Source organism: Perca fluviatilis, chromosome 2 (assembly GCF_010015445.1).
Source record: "Perca fluviatilis chromosome 2, GENO_Pfluv_1.0, whole genome shotgun sequence".
Lineage (NCBI taxonomy): Eukaryota > Metazoa > Chordata > Actinopteri > Perciformes > Percidae > Perca > Perca fluviatilis.
In genome coordinates, this window is record NC_053113.1 from 7,757,940 (window position 1) to 7,778,886 (window position 20,947).

Sequence of the window (20,947 nt, forward strand, 5' to 3'; positions counted from 1 at the left end):
TGTGTCTGACTTCAGGAGCTCCACACAGTCTGCCCCTGCTGGGCTTCATACCCAGGGCGAAGTCTCCGTTTCTGGGTTACTGGACTAACGGGGCTCGGGCTCCGCAGAGCTAGCTGGCTACCAGCTGCCAGAATAACTATTGTATATTTACAGTTTGAATTTCATACCGGCATGTATATCACAGATACCCTAAGGTCTTACAAAGCTAACGCTTGTGTCTGATTTCAATTTTTGTGAATTTGAGGGGGTTTCGTTAGCTGCTAGCGTCCCTTCAATCATATGGGTAAAGATCACGGATAGCTGCTGGCCCTGGAGCTCTGTCAGGGCCTCGGCATTTGGTAGTCCAGTAAACCCAGAAACCCGTGACAAAGATCCATCTGTGAAGATGGACACGCCGGCGGCGGGGCAGCACTGGCGCGCTGCGTGCGTTAGCTAGCTGAGCTCCTGCTGAACTCCGACAAAGTCGGACAAAATTTGCAATTAGCCACCAATTTTCATAAAACAGCACATATTGGACCTCTACATAGTTGATTTCTCACATAGAAAAGTATCAGAAGTGAATTTGTTATTAAATAGCAGACGAACAATGTATAAAATTTCTGAGATCTCATGCGACCTGACTACCTGATCTCAGGTCAGTGGTAGGTGGGAATCACCAGAGGCCTCACTATACGATATCATCAACGATACTTTCGGCACGATACGATATTATTTCGATTTTAAACATATTGCAATATTCTGCAATATATTGCAATGTATTACCTTTTTTCCCAACTTCGCAGTTTTTCCCAATTTAAAATGATGTCCCGAAAGGACAGTTTTGTCAACATCTGTTTTATCTAAAAATATACATTTCTCTGTTTGTTCATCTCACTTCAATTTTATTGCTGCAAAATGTGATTGTCAAGCAGACAGACTGACCAAAACATATATCATAAAATATCGATACTTGTTGCCTGTGTATCGATACAGTATTGCCAGCGAAACATATCGCTAAACTATGCTATATCGATTTTTTTCCCCACCCCTAGTCAGTGGTGTAGTCTATGTAAATGTTGGGGTGTGACAAAGACTAGAGACTAGAGCCAAATAAGGAGGAGCCACATAGTTGACGTCAACTATGAGCTTTGTTGAGATTTGCCTTTTTCAGAGGCAGTTTCAAATTGTGAGATTTTCATAGTAAAGGGGTGTCAATGGGATTTTGAGGTTCTAAGTATGTCCTATTTACCCACCAAACTGTTGTTATTCAACTATGACAAGGTAAAATCGGTATTGCATTCTATCACCCCTTTAAGTACAGAGGGTTTGCTGTGGTTCAGCGTAGGCATATAGCATATAAATTTGCAATTTCAAAATATATTGCCTATTTTATCTGTTATTCAACATTATATTCAAATGGTTATATTTGCTCTAGTTTCGCTTAGTTCGTACTTAGTTTGCTGTAGTTCAGCATGTAGAAAACAGTGAAGAAATTATTTGCTGATTTTTAACACAAATTCATGTTTTACATTTTTGGATTGCTTTTTTTTAATAAAAATATGGGTGATATGTTTTTGTTCACTAATGCTGTTGCTTATTGATTTGCTTTGGTTCACCACATAGAGTAGAAGAAAAATAGTTTTTTAATTGGACGTTGACTATCTATGTCATTTCCGCGCACACACTGTCTCTTCCACCACGCCATGTCATTTCCACCACAACACATATTTTAAAGTAAAACATATAAAAACATACAATCAAACCAACTATATTCAGTGGTGTTGACAATTGTGCAGTTAAGGGTAAGATATGTGTATACACTTTGAGAAATACATGATTTTGAGCTATGATAAGTAAATGAAATGTTCCAGTGACCTAGTTTTAGGTGTTTTTTAGTGTAAACATTGTAAAATCCTTACAGTGAAATTTCTGAAAAATAAATAAATTACAAATTTGAACAGAGATGTGTGTGCTATTTAATCAAATATATTTATAACAGAAGATATTTAATTATTTTCTCTTAAAACACATGTTTTATTATGTGATGGAAATTACCGTTTTCCTTGGACTGTCAGATAAAAATGGTAAAAAAATATATATTATTCCATACAAATCAGCACAGCCAACTTCAGGGAAGGTTTCTATTGAGAAACCAACTGATACTATAAAACTGTTTGTAGAAATGTTTTTATTTTCTGAAAATGTCTAGCTCAAAAGTACCATAGTTGAAGAATTACCCATATACATACAGTATATATAACCTCCAGTGGGGAGGAGAAGAGCCAGCCTCTTTGTGTACCGGAGCTCTCGTTTGTCTGTTTCCATCTTGATCTTGAGTTGTGTGTTGATCTCTTGTTTCCTTTCTTATGTTTTCTTATTATGTCATCAACAGCTTTAAAGAAACACACGAAAAAAGAGAGAGAGAGAGAAAGAGGTGAAGAAAGAAATGGTGTTCATGTTGTTGGTGATGGGTCAGCTGTTGGGCTCCAAAATGGTTCACTGTGGGGATGAGAGAGAGAGAATAGAAAAACGGAAGATTGTTTTGTAGTTCCTTTAGTTCTTCTGAGGATTTCTCCTTCACACAAGATTCAGATTTACTGAGACGGTTTAGTCATATATTTGTTTTTTCTGTTTCGTCTCTCTCTCTCTCCTCTCTCTCTGTCTCCCCTGTCTCTTTCTCCTTGTCTTTCTCTCTCTCTCTCTCTGTCTCTATCTCCTCTGTCTCTCTCTGTCTCTCTCTCTCTCTCCCTGTCTCTCTCTCTGTCTCTCTCTGTCTCTCTCTCTCTCTCTCTGTCTCTCTCTGTCTCTCTGTCTCTCCTGTCTCTCTCTCTGTCTCTCTCTGTCTCTCTCTCCCTGTCTCTCTCTGTCTCTCTCTCTGTCTCTCTCTCCTCCCACACAAACCCACACACAGACACACACACACACACACACACACACACAAACACACACAGACACAAAACCACACAAACACACACAGACAGACACACACAAACACACACAGACACACACAGACACACACACACACAGACACACAAAAACACACAAACACACACAGACAGACACACACAAACACACACAGACACACACACACACACACACACATTTATAAAAGCAAACTAGATGAGATTATTTGACCCCTTTTTTCAAAGTTTCTGTCGCTTTTTTTTCTTCTTCTTCATTTCTCTCTTCTTCACATCCGTAGTGAAGGTTGATGTCAGTTTATCTCTTAAAATTGATGAAAAGTTCTGAATGAGAAGTCCAAATGAAGTTTGGTTTGTAGATAAAACTTAGAAATGTTCCGGTGTACCGGTACCGGCACCGTGGACGCTCCGGATATGCCGCCTGGAAACGCTGGCGTCTGTGTTGGCGAGTACCGATTCCATACCCCTCCAAAAATCTACTTTAAAGTAGTTTATTTATGTTCTTATTGCCGTTATAACTCGCTGTCAAACTGGATAGTAGAAGACAGTTCTGTAATAAAAACAGCACTTGTTCTCACGACTCCACCAGGCGCCGTAAATAATCAGGACTTTTATCATCGTAAAAACACACTTCATTCAAAGTGGACAGAAACTAAATAAAACTTTCAAAAGCCGTCTTCGTTCATCTTTCCACTTTTCCAACAATCACCACTCTGGTTTGGTTGAAATAAACCCTTAATTCACCCATTTACATGTGGAGATATGCTGGCTCTATACACGCTAAAAGTCCTGATTATTTACATGGAGTCTGGTGGAGATATGCTGGCTCTATACACGCTAAAAGTCCTGATTATTTACATGGAGTCTGGTGGAGATATGCTGGCTCTATACACGCTAAAAGTCCTGATTATTTACATGGAGTCTGGTGGAGATATGCTGGCTCTATACACACTAAAAGTCCTGATTATTTACATGGAGTCTGGTGGAGATATGCTGACTCTATACACACTAAAAGTCCTGATTATTTACATGGAGTCTGGTGGAGATATGCTGGCTCTATACACACTAAAAGTCCTGATTATTTACATGGAGTTCGGTGGAGATATGCTGGCTCTATACACACTAAAAGTCCTGATTATTTACATGGAGTCTGGTGGAGATATGCTGGCTCTATACACACTAAAAGTCCGAATTATTTACATGGAGTCTGGTGGAGATATGCCGGGCTCTATACACACTAAAAGTCCTGATTATTTACATGGAGTCTGGTGGAGATATGCTGGCTCTATACACACTAAAAGTCCTGATTATTTACATGGAGTCTGGTGGAGATATGCTGGCTCTATACACACTAAAAGTCCTGATTATTTACATGGAGTCTGGTGGAGATATGCTGGCTCTATACACACTAAAAGTCCTGATTATTTACATGGAGTCTGGTGGAGATATACTGTCTCTATTACACGCTAAAAGTCCTGATTATTTACATAAAAGTCTCCTAAGTGGAATGCAGCCATCATTAATGGGTTTGAATACACCTGGGGTCTCATGTATGAACATGTTTTTCGACACTTTGTGATGTATAAAAACTTAACTTGACGTGAGAATGTGCGGGCCATCCGCAAAGTCTTTTCTGGCTCTGTAATGTGGCAAATTCTAACGGAAAAGTGCCAAAAATTACGGAACATTACAAAATAAAGTTTCCACTACAGTTACTGGCATACGCTTGTGACGTTGTCCATGAAAAAACATAATTATATCCGCTGATACTCCATAAAAGTTTGATCATATTATGTGGAAAATGTTTCACATCTTTCACACTATCAACTGTTTAATTTGCAGGCTACTTAATCTCTGTTAAACATGAGGACGGGAAATAAATGATGAATCCACTTAGAAAATACTTTCAGTCATCCTCTGTATTTCCCATAGATGAAATATCTTACTGACATCAAAAAGATCGCACGCAAAATGCAGTAGTGTCTGTGAGTTCGTAGTTGCGAAGGCTCAGACATCCATGGTGCACAGGAGGCAGGACGCACAGATCCATCTCCCCAGGAACAAACACTGTGTTGGGGGGCTAACTCATGTGATGTGTAGTTGATCCTGTGGATGATTTGTAGGCTATTAAGTGAACAAGGTGTACCCGGTCCACCAAACACTGGGCCGCTTTGACTGTCTTGATTCTGCACATATTTCTGTTACTGTAGTACTATTTACTATTTCATCCATGCGCGGGCTCAGCCATCACCGTGGAGACGCTGGCCTCATTAACCTCTCCTCCTCTGAGTCTGGCCTCACTAACCTCTCCTCTCCTCTGAGTTGGCCTCCCTCGCGCTGGACTCAGTTTCTTCCTCCTCTGAGTCTGGCCTCCTCGCGCTGGACTCAGTTTCACTGAGCATACTAACACGTAGAAAATAAATAATTTGGATTACATCAGTGAGTTCAAACTGCTTATTTTGTATAATTTGGACTGACACTGAGATGCATGTTGTTCTGTAACTGGTGTGGGGCGTGCTACTGCTCTCTTTCATTCACACTTCAACATTAAACATTGTTTTTTATTATTTCTGCCATGGTTTGGTGCATTCACCGCCCAGTCACCATTTGGCATTCTGGGCATGTTCTTTTATTGCTTATCCGAGATGATAATCCTCCGAACGGAAAAAAATGTCTCGCCTCTACCTCCGTTGATCAGCACCTCAACCTCAGTCGGTGAAGTTTGTTTTTTTCATCTGCAGTAGGATGACCCGTTGTGATTGGACAAAGAATGATGTCGGGGGCTCATTTATAGTAATTTCCATATTAATTTATGTGAGGAGGCAAGGTGGGGTCGGTCACTCATTCATGTTGATTGTGATTTATAAAGGAAAGGTGTGCAGGACCTGGCGTACGAACGGTTTTATAGATGTGAATATTTCTGTGCGCAGGGAACTTTTCAAGTTTTGGCCATACGCCATCTTCTGGTATGAAAGCTGTGCAGTCTTTTATACATGAAGCCCCTGGTCACCTTAACTTAAGAGCTGTCCACACCAAGAACGATAACTATAAATATATAGTCTTAAAAAGATGTCAATCAGAATCCATCTATGTTTACAACATGACATGGCGGAGAGAGACACTGACAGCCAATCAGAATCCATCTTAGTTTGAGCTCTGCACAGATCTGACCCCGCCCGCTCTGTTTTCGGTTCCAGGGACCACCGGGGGACTTCATTGGTTCCTAAAATGTACCTGAATTCACAAATCTGTAGGACATTACTACAGACATTCCTGTAATCGTACGTGGCAGAGTCTGCTGTATATTATTATTATCGTTCAGCAATGTGAATGCTCACATCGTTATAGTTATCACTCTGTGGACGGCCCTTTACAGTCGGTGTCTTTTTGTCGTCTTTTTTCAGACTTATTGTCTCTTTTTTTTTCTCCATGTTTTTGTCGTCTTTTTTCCAACATTTTTGGTTGCCTTGTTTGCGGATCGTATAAATAATTAAACAGACTTAAAACTGATTTGTGTTCTAAAGAACATAAAGAAGCTCAGCCTCTGTCTATATATATCCTGTACCTCATCTGATATTTCTCTGTCTTTGCCTTTTCTCTGGCTCTTCCTCTCACCCTCATCATAGCACTAAGCCTATAAGTTGAACGGTAAATCCATGATAGTTTGGGCTGAAAGTGAACGAGGGCAGGTGCGTTTTCAATCCCCGCTCCTGGCCCTTCCTTTTTTCTTTTTTTATAAAGAGCTTTATTAAGTTTTTACAAATTACAATTTATAGGCCTACATTTAAACATATAGTAGGCTACATGACATCAATATAAACAATACAAGAATTACAAAAATGTAACTAATAAAACAAAATGTGCAAACCAAATAATACTACCTATTCCTAGTGTCCCACAAGTGCATATAGAGTCTTTTATAAAGTGTTTATATAGAGTCTTTTATAAAGTGCATATAGAGTCTTTTATAAAGTGTATATAGAGCTCTTTTATAAAGTGTATATAGAGTCTTTTATAAAGTGCATATAGAGTCTTTTTATAAAGTGCATATAGAGTCTTTTATAACGTGTATATAGAGTCTTTTATAAAGTGCATATAGAGTCTTTTATAAAGTGTATATAGAGTTTTTTATAAAGTGCATATAGAGTCTTTTATAAAGTGCATATAGAGTCTTTTATAAAGTGCTGTAGTTCACAGGTTCAAAGTGTCCCAAGGAAGGAGCTGTTTTCTGTCCATAGTTCTTCTTCTCCTGATCTCAGCGAGCACTTGTTTGTACATATGTGCGCTGTTTATGAGCATCTTGTTTTCCACAACTTCATGCATACAATACATATGATTATTTTTAACAGTTCCTTTTGTTTCTCTGGTAGAGGTCGTCAACAATACAGTACATCACAGACTTATATGAAAGCATTTAGACCATACACTCCTAATTTGTCCCAGACCTCTTTAGCTCTGTAACAGTCCATCAGTAGATGCTGCTGTGTCTCATCCGGCATGCATTGCGGTGATCGCCGGTGATCGATTCTGCCGCAGATCTGGCTCATCTCGAACGAGCCTAATGCTGAAAGACTTCCGTTTCAGCTGTGAGGAAGTTTCATTTTGATGACACACAAGGCTTGTTCGGAGATGAGCCAGATCTGCGCAGAATCGATCACCGGCGATTTCACCAACTGCAGAGCCGACGGACGAAGGCGGACCCAGTGCATGCTGGGGACGCCCGGCCTCTCAGCTGATCTAACAGCTTATTGGTTCAGAATCGACTCAACATGATGACGTTTTATATAAACTTTTTATTGATTTTGAATCGGAGGGATTTTAACTGTTATTTGTCTGATTTAAAAGCTTATTGTGTACAGAACACATGTTGTGAGGCTGATAGTTATGTTTAGAAGTCAGAGAGACTAAATCTGTTCAGGTTACTGATCATCTACAGTCTGTTGGTGATTAAAATCAGCAACAGATCGCATGTAGAGAATTCTGACAGCTACTCTGTCATAATAAAAACAACTGGAGACTGTGTAGGAGCTGATATATGGGTCTGATAACATTTTATTAAACCGGAATCGGACCCGAACGGACCACAGTGTTTGTGTCACTTCCTGTTCAGCCTGAAGGCTGCTGGAATCAGCTGGAAACTGTCCGACTTGAGAGCGGATATTTTGTCCCCGCCCCCCGGCTGCTGCCCCCCCGCTCTCGTCTACTTTACAGGCGAGGAGCAGCTCATCTCCAACGAGCCTACACTCTCTGACTGAGGGATAAGGAGCGCCGCTTCACTTCGTCTGATGAAGTTGAAGCTCCAGTAAGTGGAGCTATGATTGGTTGAGATGATGTCATTGATTGTTGTTCTTGGAGAAACGGTTGAATTGACTGTGATAGTGTGACTGTTTAAAGCTGTTAATCCGAGATGGTTGCCTGTGTGAGCAGCCAGCAGAGAGAAGTCCAGATAAAGAGTTGCTCTGAATGAGAAAGATGAGTCAGTGTGATTTAAGGCCGTTTTACAGTTGGTGCGGAGGCTCCACCCAGAGCTCGCCGTAGCCTTAAAAGCGCGCCTGATGTTTATACTTGTGCGCTAGTGTGTGTGTGTGTGAGGGTCTGTGTGTGTGTGTGTGTGTGTGTGTGTGTGTGTGTGTGTGTGTGTGTGTGTGTGTGTGTGTGTGTGTGTGTGTGTGTGTGTGTGTGTGTGTGTGTGTGTGTGTGGGTGGTAGAGGGAGTGCCGGCGATTATCTTCGGAGCAAGTAGCGACTCTAGAGTCCTAGTGAGAGAAACAAAGTGTCTCCCCTGTTCTTTCTGACCACGGTGGGAGATCTGGAGCAGGAGAAGTTAACCCTCTCCTTGATCTCATGTTGTAGATGGAGAAGGAGAACCAGGAAATGAGTCAGGGGAAAATGCAACACTACTAAGCCACGGCCGAGCTACGTGCGTCGCTGCGACGTGTAGTTACATTTTTCGCGAGGTGCACGTCAGGCTACAGCGTAGGGTCGATCGATTCGCCGCACGACTATAAAAAGGCCTTTAGGGTGTGTCAGGGCTCTTAGAGATGTGGAGGGGAAGGTCACAGACGGGCGAGGATTAGGACTAGGAAACTGCTGCGGTGAAAACAAGGTGTGGGCAACTGATCAACATCTCCAACCACAGTTAAGCTTAGACACCAAAACGACTAGTTAAGATTGCTTATGCACATGTTGATAAATACACAAAATGATTCAGTGTAGCCATCACTTTAACTTAACTTTAACTTGTGTGTGTTAAAATAGGTGTAGTGATGATGTAAAAATCTTTAGAATATTGCTATACTCTGCATCTTTGTTTGAGTATGCTGCTTCCTTTAGTGCAGTTTTTGTACAAATTATATACAAATTAGATATAAGATATGTACTGCATGCCTAAAGTATATTCCTCATATATAAAGTGTACATTAACAGTCAATGGAAAATAGTTAACATTCTTCAACATGTCATCAAACTAAAGCCACTTTCAACCAATTTTATGTCACCATAATGGTGAAGGGTATGTGATGATGTGGGGGTATGGTGAAGGGTATGTGGTGAGGTATGTGGGGCTATTTACATTTTTTATTTTAATTCCAAAGACCAAGGGAACTTTATCAGGATGCATAGTATCCTGGATCCATGAAATAACTGGCCTTTAACAGGGCTTGACATTAACTTTTGAGGCACTTGTCCTTCGGACAAGTACATTTACTTTCACTTGTCCGGGGTAAAGAGTCATCATTTTATATAAAGAAAATTGTTTTGCTAATGCAGAATTTTAACAAACCGTTGAAAGCATCCAAACACTATTAGCATTAATAAAATTCAGTTGAAACGGTAGAAACAAACGTGTCCCAACAATAGATTTCCCCTTCAACAAGAAAAAAGGATCTCCAGACTCATAATACAAAGTAATATGTTGCACGCCAGTGTGCAGAAGGTAATATATTGAGATTGTAAGTCAATATTTTAAAGTTTGTCATTACTTTCAGATTCCTAGTCAATATTCTAAGTTACTAAGTCAATATATTGAGATACTAAGTCGATACTTTGAGATGTTGAGTCAATTTATTGAGATTGTAAGTCAATATTTTAAATGTTCTCATTGGTTTGAGATTCTTAGTCAATATTCTGAGTTACTAAGTCAGTATATTGAGATACTAAGTCAATTTTTGGGATAAGTCAATATATTGAGATACTAAGTCAATATATTGAGATTTTAAAGCAATATTTTACATTTTATCATTACTTTGAGATTCTTAGTATATATTCTGAGATACTCAGTCAATATTTTGACCAGACGTAGTGGTGACTTAAACTTGAACTTATACTATATCTAAAATAATTTTGTAGACATAACAGTGGAAATATTTACTAAAATGTGAGGGGTGTACTCACTTTTGTGAGATAGTGTACTTACATACACAAGGAATTTGACTTTGGTAGGTGTTTACTCTCTATACATTCAACAAATAGACATTTAGTAGTAAATATTCAGCATACAAATAGTAATATAGACACATAGCCTACTGTAGAACGCCTATAGAAACAACAATATACATATAGGCACATATGAACATAATATACAAAAATACAAATATACAAAAAAGACATAATATCAAGACATGTTCACATGGAGTGGGATGTAAAGTGCTATAACTAATAGTGCAAAGTAGTTTCCAAGATGCATATTGGAATTATAAGTATGTAATGTTTAGAAGAAGTGGGTGAGTTATTACTCCTTAAACAAAGTAATTAGTTAGGTTATTTATTATAATATTTTATTACTTTTGCTTGTTTAGCCGTTCCTTGGATTAAAAACTGTAAAATAATTACTGCTTGGAAATTGTAATCCCTTTCACTACTTGTTACTGGGGAAAGTACTAGAACTCAACAGTGGGTTCAAGGGTTTTATTAAGTATAAGTACAGTAATATCAGTCTTACAGTACAGCAAAAAACATCCAACAGCTTTTGACCTTGTTAGGGTTAGTAGGAAGCCCATTAAAGTGTATTATTTATACATTATTCAAATGTATTGATTACGCAATAATCTGTAATTTCAGTTTTCTATGTTAATATTCTAAATGTGTTACAGGTTGTTTCCAGGGCCCCGTTTCAGAAAGCAGGTTTAACAAACTGAGTAGTCAATTTAATCATAGTCATGGAAATGCTGTTAAAACACATTCAGTCTATGTGCAGTCTATTTAATAGGAATTATGCTCCGTCAGTGCGACCAATCACATAATGTGTGCAGAGTGCAGTGGAGATTAGGGTTCAAATCCCGGTCAGGGCTCATCCAGTGATGGTCAAGAATCGACCCTCACTGGAAATCATAAAAACACGGCGGAACCAGCCAGGTAGTAGATGACTTGTTAGTTGGCTAAGGTTAGCTTGCTAACTCCGACACGCCACACAGGAAAATGTAGTCTCACATTGCCAGACCTATCTCCACAGCGCTGCAGAAGAAGGTCTGGCAATAGGAGCATACACTCCTGGATAGGAGAAAAAATGGTCAAGGGATGTTTGCATTTCTTTAAACCAATTACAATCGTCTTGGGCGGCGCTAAGCTCCTGACGCAGCGACAGTGGCTCTGCAAAATAGTCTCTGGAAGGAATTTGTTTTGGTGGAACATTTTCACCCCGCCAAAGAACAGTCACACCACTGACAGCAACATCAAGAAGAAGGAACACAGATGCCTGGCAAACAGCGAGGGCTTAGAGAAGATCTAGAAAAGATGTGTAAATCGAAGGCAACGGTGGTTCCAGTGGTAATCTCTAACGCCCAAACTGGGACAGTGGCTCCATCAAATTCCAGGAACAATATCTGAGATCTCTGTCCATAAGAGCGCAGTCCTAGGAATAGCTAAGACCGCCCAGGATGGGGTGATTGAGGAATTACATTATGTATTTTATCTACTATGTAGCGATCAAAAAAATAATTGGTGTCACAGGTTGTGGCGATTGTACTTCTGACCACTGCTTTACTTTAAGGTCAGAGGAATGCAAAGTTTATTGATCCATATTCTTGGTTCATGAATGCATGTTCTTGAGTTATTAAGTTGTATTTGCACAGATTTGTACCATCATATTTTTCTGATTCTACTTAAAACTAATAAAAATTATCATCACATCTCAATTTACAAAACTGGTCTGTTTTGATAATCTGATTATTTTTAACCCCAAAAACTTTCTATAACGTTGACAATGTTCTTTTGATATCTTTTGGATCTTTGCAGGGAACAAAGATGGAGACACCTCAAGAGGTCGTCTTGGGAACTTTACAAGATTTGGGAGTTGAGGACTTTAAAACATTCCAGTGGTACTCCGGCAGAAAGGGGCCATTGAAGACTTCCCAGCAATCCCAAAGAGCAAACTGAAGAATGTAAACAGGGGTGACGACAGTGGACCAGATGTTATCGACCTACAGTATAAACACTATTACAGTGACCAGAATAGTTTTAGTGAAGATGAATCAGAATGAGCTAGTCAAGAATTTATCAAACACCATCTCAGAACCTGCAGGTAAGTCATAGTATTATGAATATCACAATGTCTTCAACAAACAGTTCTGTAGCCAATGTCTCCCTCTTATCTACAAAGATAGATGTATATATTGTGCTTACAACAACAGAACAAGCTACCAAAGCAAAAATTACCGACAGACACAAAATGTAAGGTGTCTCCAAGGAAAAAGTTGATGAAACAAAATCAGTCAATGCAGTGTTTTGTTGGCTCTTCTGGTTAACAATTGTACACACTGATGCCACTGTGAGAAACACCTTGGAAAATATGAATTCCCATCCCTCTGTAAATTAAGTCATACAACTTCAGATTTCTTTGGAGACCAGAGTTCATGGACTCATGACTTGGACACAAAACATATCAGTTGTTGTTGAGGAATAATAAGTAATTGTAAATAAGTTAATCTCTTAAATATATTTCAGGAAAACAGAAATGTGCACAGACATTAACTGCAAGAACACCTCATTGATTTCATTGTTTTATGTTTTCAGATATTCTTGCTTCATGCCAGCGAAAAGTCAAATCCAAGTCAAAAAAGAAGTTCCAGTGTGTGTTTGAGGGGATTGCTAAAGCTGGAAACCCATCCCTTCTGAATAAGATGTTCACAGAGATCTACCTCACAGATGGAGGGACTGCAGGGGTTAATGATGAACATGAGGTCAGACAGATTGAAACAGCATCCTGGAAACCAGACAGACCAGAAACAACAATCAGATATGAAGACATCTTTAAAACCCCACCTGGAAGAGATGAACCAATCAGAACTGTGATGACTAAAGGAGTGGCTGGCATCGGGAAAACCATCTTAACACAGAAGTTCACTCTGGACTGGGCTGAAGACAAAGCCAACCAGGACATCCAGTTCACATTTACAATGACCTTCAGAGAGCTGAATATGCTGAAAGAGAGAGTGTTCAGCTTGGTGGAACTTGTTCATCGCTTCTTTAGTGAAACCAAAGAAGCAGGAATCTACAGGTTTGAAGAGTTCCAGGTTGTATTCATCTTAGATGGTCTGGATGAGTGTCGACTTCCTCTGGACTTCCTCAACACTGAGATCCTGACTGATGTTACTGAGTCCACCTCAGTGGGTGTGCTGCTGACTAACCTCATCAGGGGGAATCTGCTTCCCTCTGCTCGCCTCTGGATAACCACACGACCTGCAGCAGCCAATCAGATCCCTCCTGAGTGTGTTGACATGATGACAGAGGTCAGAGGGTTCACTGACCCTCAGAAGGAGGAGTACTTCAGGAAGAGATTCAGAGATGAGGAGCAGGCCAACATAATCATCTCCCACATCAAGACATCACGAAGCCTCCACATCATGTGCCACATCCCAATCTTCTGCTGGATCACTGCTACAGTTCTGGAGGATGTGTTGAAGACCAGAGAGGGAGGAGAGCTGCCCAAGACCCTGACTGAGATATACATCCACTTCCTGGTGGTTCATGCAAAACGGAAGAATGTCAAGTATGATGGAGGAGCCGAGAAGGATCCACACTGGAGTCCAGACACTAGCAAGATGATCGAGTCTCTGGGAAAACTGGCTTTTGAGCAGCTGCAGAAAGGCAACCTGATCTTCTATGAATCAGACCTGACAGAGTGTGGCATTGATATCAGAGAAGCCTCAGTATACTCAGGAATGTTCACACAGATCTTTAAAGAGGAGAGTAGACTGTACCAGGACAGTGTGTTCTGCTTCGTCCATCTGAGTGTTCAGGAGTTTCTGGCTGCTCTTCATGTCCACCTGACATTCATCAAGTCTGGAATCAATCTGCTATTGGAGAAACGGAAAACAACCTGGTTGTCTAACGTTTTCAGAGACAAATCAGCACAGTTCTACCAGAGAGCTGTGGACAAAGCCTTACAGAGTCCAAATGGACACCTGGACTTGTTCCTACGCTTCCTCCTGGGTCTTTCACTGGAGACCAATCAGAATCTCCTACGAGGTCTGCTGACACAGACAGGAAGTATGTCAGATACAAACAAGAAAACAGTTGAGTACATCAAGACGAAGATCAGAGAGAATCTATCTTCAGAGAGAAGCATCAATCTGTTCCACTGTCTGAATGAACTGAACAATGGTTCTCTAGTGGAGGAGATCCAACAGTCCCTGAGATCAGGAAGTCTCTCCACAGATAAACTGTCTCCTGCTCAGTGGTCAGCTCTGGTCTTCATCTTGCTGTCATCAGAAGAAGATCTGGATGTGTTTGACCTGAAGAAATACTCTGCTTCAGAGGAGGCTCTTCTGAGGCTGCTGCCAGTGGTCAAAGCCTCCAACAAAGCTCTGTATATGCACAAAGAACTATTCAGATTAAATATAGTTTTTCTTCTTCCTAACAATGTTTTCTTGTTATTGTTTTCTTATGTGTTGCTGATTCCTCTTCAGGTTAAGTGGCTGTAACCTGTCAGTGAGAAGCTGTAAAGCTCTGTCATCAGATCTCAGCTCCCAGTCCTCCAGTCTGAGAGAGCTGGACCTGAGTAACAACGACCTGCAGGATTTAGGAGTGGAGCTGGTGTCTGCTGGATTGAAGAGTCCAAACTGCAGACTGGAAACTCTCAGGTTGGTGTTCAGCTGTTTCATCAGGTCTTATTTTCTTTATAGAATACTTATTGAATGACCACATTGGCCTCAGTTCTCAGCTTCTAATCCTCTAGTCTGAGAGAGCTGGACCTGAGTAAGAGGTAACAATTTTTCTTTTAGTCCTTTTTATGATTCTTTATGATATTAGATGTGGCAGCAATATCGTACAGGATAGTTATTTCTGTTCATGAAACAGACATTTTATTTTGGATATACAAAGATCAGGTTTATTATAAGACTTCAGAACACTATTCTCCATCAGTGACCGCTTTTGTTGCTGTTATGAGCATTTAATGCATCTAACATGCTCATGTGTGTGTATGTGTGTGTGTGTGTGTGTGTGTGTGTGTGTCTCTGTGCAGTCTGTCAGGCTGTATGATCTCAGAGAAAGGCTGTATATCTCTGGCCTCAGCTCTGAGGTCCAACCCCTCCCATCTGAGGGAGCTGGACCTGACCTATAATCATCCTGGAGACTCAGGTAGGGCGTGCTGTCGTGCAGGACTTGAGGATCCTAACTGGAGACTGGAAACTCTCAGGTATGGACAGATGGACAAAACAGTTCCTCTGCCACCTAACCAAGGCACTCTGGTTCATGTTTAATGAAGGATCTGATTGAAGGTGTATGAAGTTGATTGTGATTATTTGTTCTTGCAGGATGGACAATGGTGGACCGCAGAGGTTGAAACCTGGTGTGAGGAAGTGTGAGTGTGTGTTTTAAGTCAGATTTATTTTTTCACGAATTGTCAGGGTAAATGCACATTGATCAACATCCCTGTAAATTGGCCAAAGGCTAATTTTCACCTGTTGTTCCTCTGCCTGATGTTAAATATAAAAAATAATAATTAGGATCAATCAAATTGATCTTGATTGTAATAGCGTTAGAGTAAGAGTACGAACGCCCACGACCGAACCGGACCAATCACAGTCACGTACCATAACACGTGTGTGCGGTTAGGTGTAGAGGCGAGTATCGTGCAATCAAAGTTGTGATGATGTCCATTATCTCTGTCAATTTAAGACCAGATTTCTTTACATTTTTACGTGACTGAAGTACATTGATGAATTTCTCCAGAGTTTCTGTTTTATTGGCTGGAAAAATAGAGACTTAATCAATCAATTTAAAATCCACAAACACAAAAACTAAAAACAATGATGCAACAGAACTAATCAATACATTTCATTAACAAGTGGAGCGCTATCACAGCTGCTTCTCATAATCCTAATTCTCAGTCCAACAAACATTTATAGAAACAGCAAATCCAAAACCATGCAAATAATAACTGTTTAAAACATGCAACCCATCTACTAATAAAACCAAATGAAAAAAAACACACACGCCAAAACTCAAACTGGGCAAATAACCAAAACATGCAACATTGGGGACACACACATACACACATGGACACACACACACACGGACACACACACACACACACAACCACCCAGAGACACACACACAGACACACAACACACACACACACACACAGAAACACAGACACACACAGACACACACACACATACACACACACAGAGCACACAGAGACACACACACACACAGCACACAGAGAGACACACACGCAGCACACGAGTACACACACACGCACAGAGACATACATAGACACACACACCCACACAAAGACACACAGAGAGACACACACAGACACACACAGAGACAACACACACAGACACGAGAGACACACACACGAAAAACAGACACAACACACACACATGCGCACACACACAAACAGAGACACCTGCCGAGACACAAACACACACAGACACACACACAGACACACACAAATGACAAAGAAGAGAGACACACACACGAAACCCACACACAGGAGACACACACCAAACACATAAAAGAGACACACACACACAGACACACAGACACACACACACACACACAGAAACAGACACACACACAGAGACACACACACACATACACACAGAGAGACACACACACACACAGAAACACACGCGGAGAGCCGCACACACACACACACAAACATACACAGAGACACACAGAGGACAAACACAGAGCACACACAAACATACACCAGAGACACACAGAGCTACACACACACAGAGACACACACACACCACAAAGAGACACACACCAAACAGACACGCACACGCACACACACACAAACACACACATAAACACATGCAGAGAGAGCACACAAAACACACACAAGGGACCGACACACACACACACCCACAAAGAGGAGACAGAGACACACACACACACACATAAACCTGCAGAAGAGACACTCACAGAAACACACCCAGTGGTGGCTGGTGGGGGTGGTATATTGTATGTGGCTGTTTGTCTTGTGAGTGGTAGTCTGGGGGTCCTCCCCCTCAAGAAGAGTTTGAAGTTCGTAGATGTGATTTCCTGCATTTTAGAGTGACCAGCTGGAGATCCAGCACACACACACACACACACAGACACACACACACACACACACACACACAGAGACATATACACACACACACACACACACACATTTTTAAGGGGTGACCAGCTGGAGATCCCAAATCATTCCCAATGATCATTTTAGGTGTGTGGGTAAGATTTCCATGTTTCCACATAGACTCATATTTGTTATTCTCTATTATGATGGCCAATAAATTAAAAGGAGCCACTGTGAGGCTGTTGATGCAGAGGCCTGTTTTAAAACAACCACACAGGTGATGCACAGGTAGTAGGCCTACACTTAGACTAGGGCTACCGGCTACTGTCATTTAATGATCAGACATGTTAGCCCTTCATCAGAGAAAGCAAGGACCAAACATGGGTGATGACAGGCGTATTGTGGCGTGAGATTGTATAGTGGCTTCCTCCTAAATATATGTGCGGCGCGCCATGTCCCTTGCCTATACCAATAAAATAACTCAAACCAGTCAATACAATGGTCGTCTAAAAGACTATATTAATTTAACTGCCATGTAGAAATCAACAGTTTCACAGGTAATGATAATGAACAAGCTGCATGTTTATTATGCTCCGTGTCCACATAAAGCGCAAGCGCAACAATAAATTACAATAGGGAATACAACAATCTAGTTCTTTAATCAATCCCATGCTGTAGACTTCATATCTTTGAAGTTCACTGCAGACACATTGACAATTGGATAATGGATAACAGTCTGTGTTGATACTAGAGAGAGGAGAGAGAGGCTCTCAGAGAGAGGGTGGGATAACATTCTTGAAGTGAACACCAAGTATGAGAAGAAAGATGATTTTAACATTTTAACTAGCATGAATCACAGTAATCCAGCTCAGAACTTAGAAGCAACAAACAAAGCGTGAGTGAGTGAAGGGGATGGAGAACTCTTATTTGTAGAGGAACTTTGCTCGTCTATCTTTCTGAGTGTAAATCTCTCACTGACCCTTGTGTTGAAATCTGGAATGTCCCGTGTGAGTTTGTTCTCTATAGAGAGCAAAGCCAGAGCGATCTGGTGCCATAGTGTTCCTAAGGACAGTTGTTATCCTCTTTAAAGTAGAGAAGCACCTCTCTGATTCTGCTGTTGTCTTGGTGTGGTGATGAGGATCTTGAGAAGACTTACAGTTTCAGTGAATGTGTCTTGAAGGTTATTTTCCATTAGAACCTGAAAGAGAGCCAGTGCACCACTGGAACCCTTGAAGTCCTCATTTTGGTAGATCAGGGACAGTTCTGTTTTAAGCCTGGCTTTGTCCAACATGGGATAGGCATCCACCGTGGTTTCTAGTGCTGCATCTGGGAACTTTCTGCTGTGTTGTGGGAACAAGTCTCCTTGCAGCAGAGTGGCACTGATGAGATGGTGGTGAAAGAAAACCTCTCCTTGGCATGGCTCATAATTATGATAAATGATACATAATTGTAGAAAAGTAAACACAGAAGACATTACGTTTTCACATTTCTCAGTTCAATACAATAAAATCAGCATATTCATAGCAGTTACAATTTTGTTATGAGCAAGTAAGGCTAATTATTAAAAGCATAAATGTGAAAAAAATCATAGAATTTCTGCATTCTCCAGTAGATAGATATGTCTAATAATGACAATTCAGAATACAAAAATGTGCAAACAAACACAAATACATATAGGCTAATAGAAAACAGAAATATAATTTCTGTTTTGCTGCTTACTGCTTACATCTATTGCCAGATGCTGTTGTGTTTCTTCAATCATTGCCCTCCGTTTCTTCAATCATTGCCCTCCGTTTCTTCAATCATTGCCCTCCGTTTCTTCACCCTTTGTCCTCCGTTTCTTCACCCATTGCCCTCCGTTTCTTCACCCATTGCCCTCCGTTTCTTGACCCATTGCCCTCCGTTTCTTCACCCTTTGTCCTCCGTTTCTTCACCCATTGCCCTCCGTTTCTTGACCCATTGCCCTCCGTTTCTTCACCCATTGCCCTCCGTTTCTTGACCCATTGCCCTCCGTTTCTTCACCCATTGCCCTCCGTTTCTTCACCCTTTGTCCTCCGTTTCTTCACCCATTGCCCTCCGTTTCTTGACCCATTGCCCTCCGTTTCTTCACCCTTTGTCCTCCGTTTCTTCACCCATTGCCCTCCGTTTCTTGACCCATTGCCCTCCGTTTCTTCACCCATTGCCCTCCGTTTCTTGACCCATTGCCCTCCGTTTCTTCACCCATTGCCCTCCGTTTCTTCACGGCATCGATGATCTTTGACAAAATATGCCGATTCCTGTCCACCTCCTCATTGTGCCTTCTTATGGCAATGCATTGTCCCTCATCTAGCTCTGTGGCTATGCTAATTCGGCCTAGCATGGCTAGCTTCACAGGGTTGTCCACATGCACTCTTGCCAGCTCATGTTTCTTAATGCGTTGTGACATATGTTTCAGGTCTGTCACCCCTGTCTGGGTCCACGAGCTATCACGAGCACTTGTTTTAAACAGTAAGCAAGGCAAGCAGAAGGTTGTATTGGCGTACACACAGCTAGTTAGCCAAATCTTTCTATCCAACCAACCTCTGGAAAATGTTCTCTTGGAGCTTTTTCTCCTTTTCTAGCACCTGTTGGGTTATATTCCCTTCTGGCTTGTCTGGTCCGAGTTCTTTTACGATGAGTTTTTCCGCTAATGTTCTTCTTTCGAAGGGATAGCGGTGTAGAGATTTAACTGAATTTGGGGCTAGCTGAACTCCCATGACTACATAAGTGCTACTCGACGTCGCCATGCTGCACTCGCACTCTGAGGTAAATGTCCCATGATGCACTGCTCTAATCTTGGTACTGCGGGTGATGCTTTCAGAGCCCCATAACCATAAAATTCGATGACGATGATTGGCTAAATATGTACTTTTCTGCGTAGCAACCGGGGAACATTGGCTTAAATTCAGCACTGGTAGGGCGAAGCCAACTGGAGCCAGGAAAGACAGCCGATTGGCTACTACACCAACATGATAAACATAACCACGGTGAACCTGAAAGTGAATCAAATATCATTCTGGAGAGTTCTAAAGTAAAATCATTATTAGCATTAGTAATTAACTACTTAATTAAGATTAGTTTTCAAAATGAGAGATTATAAAAAAATAAAAATAAAAATAAAAACAGGCAGGTCGGTGGGAGGTCGGTACCCCTCTATATTGGCCCTTTACGCAACAGAGAGAGACACATGAATTACACACACACACAGACACCTGAAACACACACACACCTGCACACACACACCGAGAACACACAGACCTACACACAGAAACACACAGACACACACACACACACCGGACACACCAGAACACACCACACACACAGACACACACACAGACGCACACACAGGAGAACACACACACACTAGGGGAACAAACACACACAACACACGACAGGGGACACACAAAGACAAACAGCCTGGACACAGCATACAGACACATGCAAGGGCCCGCAGAACCTACACACACACACAAGAGGCATGAGACACACACAACACACAAAGAGAGACCACACAC

The 20,947-nt window shown here is 41.2% G+C and overlaps 1 pseudogene; it reads left to right on the forward strand.

Moving 5' to 3' along the window:
- Positions 1–8,122: 8,122 nt before the first annotated feature.
- LOC120543665 overlaps positions 8,123–20,947 on the forward strand; it is a 47,925-nt pseudogene continuing 35,100 nt past the window's right edge.